This window comes from Penaeus chinensis, chromosome 36, assembly GCF_019202785.1.
Source record: "Penaeus chinensis breed Huanghai No. 1 chromosome 36, ASM1920278v2, whole genome shotgun sequence".
In the NCBI taxonomy this organism is placed as follows: domain Eukaryota; kingdom Metazoa; phylum Arthropoda; class Malacostraca; order Decapoda; family Penaeidae; genus Penaeus; species Penaeus chinensis.
The window spans coordinates 29746680-29755649 of NC_061854.1; positions in this window are offsets into that span (position 1 = coordinate 29746680).

Consider the following 8970-nt stretch of genomic DNA (forward strand, 5'->3'; position numbering starts at 1 on the left):
GTGTATGTGTGTGTGTTTCAGTTTATCTCTGTCTTTACATATATCTGTTTCTGTGATCTCCTGTTTGTCTATCCACATTTCTACCAAACCTAAAGCAAATTCCCACATACCTGTTAAAAAAAAAAAAAAAAAAAAAAAAAAAAAAAACGCCAGCGACAAGGCAACGAATCAATCTTTCCTTTATAAATTCATCTCAATATCCACTTACAGAACCAACTCATAGTAGAACCAGCTCGTGGAACCGTCAGAGGAACCGCCGTCCGCCCGTGGACGCTTTTAACAATCTTGAGAAAAGCTGTGATATCCCCCCCCCCCCCCCCCCACACTCTTTATTTACCTTCCCTTATATCTTCTGATGTGTTTTTAGTATTTTTTTTTTTTTTTCATCGTTATTATCATCATCGTAAAAAGTATATGTGGCTTCATCACATTTTATTACTACTACTACTATTACTACTACTATTAATGAAAATTCTGATAATGGTAATGACAGGAATGATACTTATAAGAATAAGAATAGTAATAATGATAGTGATAACAGGAATGATGATAATAAAAGTAATAATAATAATACAATTAATAGTAATAATGCTAATACTAATGATGGTGATGGTGATGATAACAATGATGATCATTATAGTAACTGAATGATAATAATAATGATAATGGCAATAATAACAGAAACCATAACATTGATGATAACAATGATAAAGATAATAATGATAATAAGAATAATTATAAAAATAATAATTATAACAATTATAATGATAATGATAATAATGACAATGATAATAATAGTAATAACAATACTAATGATAAATTATAACAATAACAATAATAATAGTAATAATGATATTTATTATTAGCATCAATTTATTATAATTATTATTAATGTTATTATAATTATCATTATCAATTTTATTATTATTATTATTATTATTATCATTATTATTATTATTATCTGTATTATTAAAAATAATAATGATAATGATAATGATAGTAATATTAATAATGATAACAAGAACACCAACAATAATGATAATAATAATGATAATTATAACAATAATAACCAAAATAATAATTGTAATAATGATAATAATAATAATGATGATGATAATAATAATAATAATCATAATAATAATGATGATGATGATAATAACAATGATAATGATACCATGGATACTAACAACAATAATGATGATATTAATGATGATACTACTAATAATTATGATAATAATAATATTAATAATAGTAATAATAACATTAATAATAACAATAATAATAATAATAATGATAATAATAATGATAATAATAATGATAATAATAATAATAACAAAGATGTTAATGAAAATCATAATAATGAATATGATAATAATGATACTGATAATGATAAGGGTGCCAATGATAATAACAACAATTATGATATTAATGATGATGATGAAAATAATAATTATAATGATATTAATAATAATGATAATAATAATAATAATAATAATAATAATAATAATAATAATAATAATAATAATAATAATAATAATAATAATAATAATAATAATAATAAAGTAATAAAATAATGATAATTATAATAATTATAATGATAGTAATAATAATAATAATGATAATAATAATAGTAATCACAAAAGAGAAGAATAACAATAACCATAGAAATAGTAGTAATGCTAATAATTATAGTAATGCTAATAATGGTAACTATGATTATAGCGATACTGAGAATAATGATCGTCATGACAGTAATAGTGATATTGATCATTCTCAGTAGAGGAAAATGACAACAGGGTAATGTTAATAATTAAATTACGTTGTTTTAAGTGAGTGTTTTGAGAAATGTCACTTTTGTCATGTTCATTAGTATTATAATTAACATCGCTATCATCATCATCATTATATTCCTTTTTGTCACCACCACCACCATCACCATCATTAATATTTCTCGTGTATCCTCATTATCACCTCCTATCAAAATCTCCAACAGAAGAATTCCTTGATTTAATAGAAATGTCAATATCCTGATAAGAAATGACCAACACCTATTTTTTTAAGCTACCTAAGCACACTTTGATATCTGAAGGAGCGAAGGATACTCAACTATTAAAGAGAATTAACATTAAGTGTTTGTTCACTTCTCTGTTGCCATATCACGGTCTTTGGCTTGTGACTGATGGTGTTATGGCAATACTGCTATGGTGTAATTATGATTATTATTCTCCTCTTTGCTATGGTGATTGTATTCGATATTACTGATGATTTTGTTGTTGCTACCCTCATTGTCATTCATTAGTCTGACTGTCATCGTGTGACCATTATGTTATCATTAATAAAATCCCTATTGGCGCATCCTACTTTATAATTATAAATCATTGATATTCACAAATCTGCCATTGACAACTAATATAGACACACAGATACAGCTACATATACATACATATATATAGATAGATAGATAGATAGATAACTGTTCATCAGGTCTTTAATAAAATCCCTATTAGCGCATCCTACTTTATAATTATAAATCATTGATATTCACAAATCTGCCATTGGCAACTAATATAGACACACAGATACAGCTACATATACATACATATAGATAGATAGATAGATAGATAACTGTTCATCAGGTCTTTAATCATTACGATCGTGACCATGGAGACAATGCCCTTTTTACAAATATAGAATAAGCATGTGCATTCATCACCATAATATTATGAAAACCCTTTTATTAATGTTTTTTATCCTTTTTATAATCATCATTGATAATTTCAAGACATGGTTATGAGTGCCTTATGCCATCATGGTCGTATTTAATCCATAATCCATTTTCACAGAGAAAAGAAATCACAGGAATCATTGGCTACGTTCAGACTCACTTATACATCCAAGATATGCATAAAACTTAAAAACATATACACATATGCATGTTTGATCTTATTCTTTGTATACAATCTGCTTCTGTCTGTGAAGAGAAAGAAAAAAGTATATAAAGTAAAAATCTATTCTGCACCACAGTTGTACCGATGTATTGTCCAAATCGTGTGGACGGGCACAATAACTTCTGTACACCAAAGTTAGACTGCGGTTGGTTAATAGGTGTTAGTGTCGAGCTTCAGCAATAATATCACCAACCTTTCTTATATAGCAATTTAGTGTGTATTGACGTTTTATTATTAGCTATATATAGTTTTGTAAATCTAAAATGATAATCAACAGATATTGTCATAAACGTGGTACATAGTTATGTGTTATTTGATATTACATAATGAATGGTAAAACACTCCCGTGTTGATACTATGGTAGAAAATCCCACAATGCAAAAACTAGATTTATTGAAAATGTAGCCGCTGTTATATAACATACTTTATATCAGCAGCTGGTATATCGTATATTTCGCATATCATGTATTCTGTAACAATACGGAAAGGACCGTATGGTATAAATTCATCTGTGTCACAACCGCTGGGAAGGCGTCGGCAAGTACCACCGGGTGAACACATGGTCTGTATCAGCCATAAGAGCTGACCTGTCAAGAAACGTGTTTGTGTGAGGGGTCGTGCCATAGGAAGTGGTGACGGCTCTTCATATGATCAATGCTGTATAATGTATAACCTATGAAGTAAAATGTTACTTGATGTTGTAGCCTGTGTATGTTCATAGTGAGGGCAGTTCGAGGGGATCCTCCGTGCCGTCGAGACGCCCATCATTCTGGAATCAGACCGTTAAGCTGATATTCTGACTGTTCCCGCAATGCGTATGTATCCAATATTTGTAGGAATTTCTTATTATATAATCTAACGTGCGTTGTTATTTAGTGGCTTTGTATATTGTGTGCATTTGTACAATCGATGTATTATTTAACAGGTTTGACCGCTACTGAATAAACCTTAAGCGAGTGGTACGCAGTGATATCAGTCACCCCAGACCCAATGACAAAAATCATAGGCGTTCTCCGGCGGCCACAGAAAATGAGACTACAGTTTCGAAATCCACCTGGATTCCATCTTCAGGTCTGAAGAGGAAAGGGAGAGGAGCAGGTAGAAAAGGGAGAGAGGAGAAGCAACGCAGTAACACGGGACAGGTGAAGACAGCTAAACGGAAACGAAGGGAAGTCAGGTCAAGTCGTAGGATCGGGCGGTGCCGGCATAAGGGAGAATGTGGAGGATGTGGGAAGCGAGGAGACTATCGGCAGGAGAAAAGCCGCTGTTCAAGTTGAAATTAGGTAGCAGCTTTATTAAGGACCAGCCCATCTGATGGTAAAAGAGGGCGTTGCTGTGTGCCCCATGGATACAGCGTACTTAAGTTGAGACAGACGCTTAGTATTGCTTCTCACAGGAGGCACAAGGAACAGCATAGATGTCAGCCTTCGAGGTAGAGGGAGGACTGGTATGGACCAGGGTTGCGACGGAGAGTGTTCACCTAGCGAAAGATCAGCCTGCAGTTGAGAGGGCGACGGAGAGAGTAGATCTCCTCAGTGTAGGACAGGCTGAGGACGGGCAGGTGAGGAGTCTCTTTAGGAGAGGAGTCGTGGTAGAAGGTACGCCGTGCCCTGGATAACGCGACGTCGAGAACATGATGAGGGTAGCCCAGTTTGGAGAACGAACGACACAGGAAGTCGATCTCTCCATCCAGGTACTGGGGGTCACAGATGGAGGACACGGAGGAACAGCGAGATGGCAACGCCTCTCTTTACATGGAGAGGATGGCATGAGAAGAAGTGTATGTACATACCGCTATGCATAAGCTTCCTGTATGTTTTTTTTTTTTTTTTTTCTACCATATTACACAATGTTAGTTTGCTAAGTAACATTAATAAAGTCATCATCATCTTCGTGCTAGAGAAAGTTACAAGGGCAGTTGTTGTTTTATTCTCATTTCCTTATCAACTGGGCAATTTACAAAATAGTATGTACTGTGTCTTATTCAAGAAAGTGATCACTAACGTGCAATTAGGAACAATTAGCGGCCACTAAGTGGTTAGGTTGCTTGGCACGTGGTTAGCAAATGGTTATACCTGCGGAGATGCAATGAGATTGTAATGTATGTTGCAATAGTTATTTTGCAATTGAAGCGAGTGAGGAGAATAGGAAACCGGCAAGGAAAAAGCTGTGATGTACCTCAAGCATTTTTTGTTTGCTATTTAGTTTCTGGTTGTCTCATACATCTATACATTATCCTTGTAATATTAATTGTCTTTTTTCTTATTTTATCTTTATCTCCTATCCAATATTCTTGCTTGTATTTTAACTAGGTTCTGTAGGTGTAAATCATCCAGACCAAAGAAATACGTAATATAAAAAGTGTCTAAGTGGTATAAAACATCTACCCGTTTCACAATTCATCCGTGAAGGCATGTGATTTAACTCTTTAGCGTACTCATTTGCGGCAAAATTTGCATATATGTTTACTCCAAATTCCTTAGTAAAGATTTGTACAACAAATTCCATATCATTCACAAATAGACTTGCTGCTGTAACACGGTCTCGACGACTAAGAATGATAAGACGTTTGTAACTGTATCTGTTTTTTCTTTTTTTCTATTATCGACACGTTGCATGTGCTAAGTGGAAAAGGGAGTAACATTAATAACCCTAAAAGGTAGCGGAACGTAAAGGTAAAGTCGATTCTCCATCCTTGGAAGATGTGTCAAATGAAATATACAATTATATATTCACCACAAGTTTACCATGATGGAGGACAGGAACTTCGTATTACCTAGACAGAAACTTAACAAACTGAGAGGACCGAGGAGGAAATGCAACACAGCCACAAAAATAGCTATAACACCTGTCACGTCTGGCTAGAGTCATAATCAAAAAGTAAAATCGAATTAGAGCCATTTTGTTTTTAATATCTTTTGAAGTGGCTGGTCTGACTCGATTGTCGTGGCTTACTGAGCATTAGCTATTGTGGTTATGTTGTATTTTTACTTGTTTTGTAAATAAATTATAAATAAAAAAAATGTGACGTCTGGGAATTGCGTTGGCTTTTGGTATACATTATGATACTCGAAATTGTTATCAAAAGTGACACTTTACAATGATTTATAGACCTTAGTGCAAAAAAGGCGAATGATCAGTCGTCCTCTATAACGATCATATAAATACAGTTAGAATAAAATCGACCAGAGAGATATAGAGAGTACTTACATGGCCAACGACAAAAAGCTCAAGAAAGCAATGTGCAAGTTGTTGATATAAAGTAACATACAGAAACTAAATAGCCCAGAGCAATGGCGTCAACAGGTAGGTCAAAGTAGGTCAAACGAAGGTCATACAGATTACATGACGGTGATGTCAATGGAATATATGAAACTGGCGATGTTGCACAGGAAGCTGTACAAGTAAAAGAGTAAGGAGAACTGGAAAATAATGATAATCATTGTTTGTTCTTATCAGTTGGATAAAAAGATTATAGGTCTAGATAAATGTGCCATAATCACTGGGCACAGTATTCATAAAAGAGGTGTGTCTGCACTAAATCTATTCATTATATGTATTTTAGATTAGGATGATAAAATATTTTAAAACAAGAAAATTCTACCAGAGGAACATGTGGATGAAACAGGGCTTTTGGGATTCCACGAAAAGGTAAAACGAGTAAAAAAACATTGAAAGGAAATGCACTCTTTGAGCTCCCAAGTGGTAGAAATAATACTCTTTCATACACTTATAACATATTTCAAATTTCGCATACGTATGACTCAAACCACATAAGACCACATAAGCGCTACATATAAAATCGGGTGTGAGGCGAGGTGCAGTGCATAATATGTTGATAAGATGACGATAGAAGTTACAGGTAACATCAAACTTCTGTCTCATTAATAAAGTAATAAATGTTCATAAATATACCGGAAATTGATATAACAAAATATTTGTGACCTTCGTGAACAATCATCCTAAAGGGGCAGCAGAGGTGTTTAAAATTTCGTTTTTGTTCACCAATTTGAATAAACTAGACTGATGTGACACCTTGCTGTCGAGGTACATCAACAAATCACTTGTTTATACCATAACAATCTTCCGCCTCCCATCCCATCATTCTTTGTCGCTCTCATTCATCTCTTCATTTCACCCTTCTATTTTCTTTCTAATAGTGTCTTCAAGTTCGTCTTTTCCTTCCTAAATATAACAGTATGTCAGTTTTTCCCTTTCCTGAGATTGAACAGGGGAATGGTATGCCTCTTTTTTCCTTGGGCTTCCACACCCTCGACCTCTTCCCCTGCTGACGCGTTCCTTTCTCCTTATTGAAATACAAATTCTTGACACTACAGTCTCAGTAAGGATGTATATATGTATGTATATATATATATATATATATATATATATATATATAGCTGTGTGTGTGTTTGTCTGTGTGTGTGTGTGTGTGTGTGTGTGTCTATGTGGTGTGTGTGTATATATACATATATTTGTGTATGAGTGTGTGTTTGTGTGTGTGTATGCGTGCGTGCATGCGTGCGTGCATATGTGCCTGCATGCATACATATACGTATATAAATAGTTCATTTCCAACTGATAATCGAATAAGATATACATGTTAAACATCTGTTCTTATATTTCTACAGCAAGAGAATCTAACGTAATGATTATCGGGCAAGTTTGAGGGGGTGGGTATAATTAGCGAAAGCAGTGTTAATGAATACAGCATTGATCTATCGACGTGAGTTCCGTTCGAAGGCAGTGGGCCTGTTGTTTACATCTATTTTTTTTTTTTTTCATTTATATTGGAAGGGGAAAATATGGGACATGAGCCTTCCTTTATTACTAGAGTCTAATTAAAAGATGTAATGACGATGATAAACTGGAGAGGAATTTCATATATTGGGAGGATAGGAATGATAATTAACGATGCCTTAAGCGCATGCTAATTAATGTCTCTGTACCATATTACAAATATTTTTTCACAATTATTGTAATAAGCATTGTTACTATTATCACTATCATTATTATTATTATTATTACCATCATCATCATTATCATTATTCATTATCATTATCATGATTATAATCCCTGCTAATACCAATTACCAGTTATGGTAAATCATTATCATTATCATCATCATCATCATCATCATCATCATAACAATAAAGATGATGATGATGATATTTGTAAAAGTAAAACTTATATAGAGACTGTGGCTAGCTTTATAAACGTTAACCCAATTACTCTTAATGAGAAAAAAAGAAAACGGGTTTCTAGAACAATATGGGTTCTGCTCCTAAGGGGTGACTAAGCTAAAGTAAAGGGTTACCTTCTTGGGGCCACTGCATGTGAATACTAGTGAAATAATGTATATGAAATTTCGCATCATTCTTTCCCACACATTCTCCCAATCAACTTTTGACACGCTGGATCACTCGCCTCATTAATTCAGTTTCCCTTGTGACTTTTGAAGTTCAAAGAAGTTCACTTACTCGAGAGACAATTATCTTTCTCTCATTTTTTAATGTCTGTTCCACTCCTGGCGTCCTGTTTTTGTATCCTTCCACGACATCAAAATCAAAATGGTAGTCAATTAGTGTTTGCGTGCGTGCGTGTGTGTGTGTGTGTGTGTGTGTGTGTGTGTGTGTGTGTGTGTGTGTGTGTGTGTGTGTGTGTGTGTGTGTGTGTGTATGTATGTGTATGTATATATGTATATGTGTATATACACACACACACACACACACATATATATATATATATATATATATATATATATATATATGTATAGAGAGAGAGAGAGAGAGAGAGAGAGAGAGAGAGAGAGAGAGAGAGAGAGAGAGAGTGTGTTCATACATTCATATATATATATATATATATATATATATATATATTAGTGTGTATATATATATATATATATATATATATATATATAGGTATATATATACATATATACATATAGACACACATATGTGTGTGTGCATGTGTGCGCTTGTGTGTATATATATACACATATATACATATATATGTATGAATA